This window comes from Colobus angolensis, unplaced genomic scaffold, assembly GCF_000951035.1.
Source record: "Colobus angolensis palliatus isolate OR3802 unplaced genomic scaffold, Cang.pa_1.0 Scaffold122, whole genome shotgun sequence".
In the NCBI taxonomy this organism is placed as follows: Eukaryota; Metazoa; Chordata; class Mammalia; order Primates; family Cercopithecidae; genus Colobus; species Colobus angolensis.
The window spans coordinates 6,325,546-6,327,159 of NW_012113364.1; the positions used below are offsets into that span (position 1 = coordinate 6,325,546).

The 1,614-nt window shown below is 44.2% G+C and overlaps 1 pseudogene; it reads right to left on the reverse strand.

Annotated features, from left to right (window-relative positions):
• Positions 1-323: 323 nt before the first annotated feature.
• On the reverse strand, positions 324-1,043 carry LOC105504722 (annotated as a pseudogene).
• Positions 1,044-1,614: the final 571 nt, after the last annotated feature.

The following is a 1,614-nucleotide window of genomic DNA, read 5'->3' on the forward strand; positions in this document are numbered from 1 at the left end:
TATTTTATTTTTTCCCACTGAATGAGCCTCTTTTTATTCTCCTGGTAATCTGTCCCAGTTAACTACTTCTGTTATAGGTGATGAAATGGGTAAGGCTCCACACTTCAGATGTTGGCACTGCTATGAGCATGGTCTTTCCCTTTATTGCAACTCACAATTAAAACCTTTGATTCTTTTTTACACTCCAGTCCCAGAAGTAGTCTCCGCTGTAGAAGTTAATTGATGAGTAGTAGCCTATAACCAGGCTCTAGCTCCTCCAGGAACACTACAGGATGAATTTAACTATGCATTAAACTAAAAGGCATTCTCTCAAATATTTGAGTTAAAATGCATTTTATTTTTAGACAACCTACATGACATGTTTTTCTTAAAAACAATGCCTCCAATTCCAAATAAATCACGGTCAAAATAAATGAAGAGCTCAAGATGACATCAGTCCCATTTGTCTTAAGTCCTGGTGTTGTGTGGATGACAAGCAGAAGCCAGTTATGATGACAGGTGACAGATTCAAAGTAATTGCCAAATTTGTTAACATTTTTCCATTTCTAAACCAACCTTAAAGAAAATCATATATGGGGTCACACCATCCTCACAGTAGTCCAATAGAGTAACCATGCCATCAGGATTCATGTTTTCACCAATAAAGAACTGGTAGTTTTTGAAATTAGCAAGGATGTTTGAAATTAGCTTGATTTGTTCTGCAGCCCCTGTCATAAAAGGTTTTACTCTTTCTGTTTTTCAAGTTTGCCTTTGATTGATTTCATGTAATCTTTTATGCACTTCTTATAGGTTTCTTTTGTGAAACTTGTTTCCTGCAGGTGATGGTTCATGACAATATCGACACCAGTGATTACTGTGCTTTCGGTACCTTCACCATCTGGGCCTTCAGCAGAGGCATTTCCACCAATGAGCGAGTCATCAATGTTACCTTATGTCCTATTGACCATCTTCCCCTCCACCTCCAGGCACAGTCCGTCCGCGATCTCCCGGATCTTGTAGATGTCGGAGAACAACTCACCCTGGCTGATGAGGTCCCGGTAGATAATCACGAAGACGGCGGCGCTAGTTTAGCAGGAGCCCAAAACTCGGGGCGAGCGCCGTGCAGCAAGCGCCGTGCAGCCGGAGCGGCGCTGGAGGGGAGAGGGGAGAGGGCAGAAAAGCTATTTTTTTTGAGACAGAGTCTCACTCTGTCGCGCAGGCTGGTATGCAGTGGTGCAATCTCGGCTCACTGCAGCCTCAACTTCCTGGTTCCAGTGACCCTCCCACCTCAGCCTCACAAGTAGCTGGAACCACAGGCGTGTAACACCAAACCCAGCTGATTTTTGTATTTTAGGTAGAGGTGGGGTTTCCCTATGTTGCCCAGACTGGTCCTGAACTCTTGAGCTCCAGTGATCCACCTGCCTTGGACTCCCAAAGAGCTGGGATTACCCGCCTGAGCCACTGCTTCTAGCCAGTTTGGCAGTGTTTTCTTTCTTCTTCTTCTTCTTCTTCTTCTTCCTTCTTCTTCTTCTTTCCTTCTTCTTCTCCTTCTTCTTCTCCTTCTTCTTCTCCTTCTTCTTCTCCTTCTTCTTCTCCTCCTTCTTCTCCTCCTTCTTCTCCTCCTTCTTCTCCTCC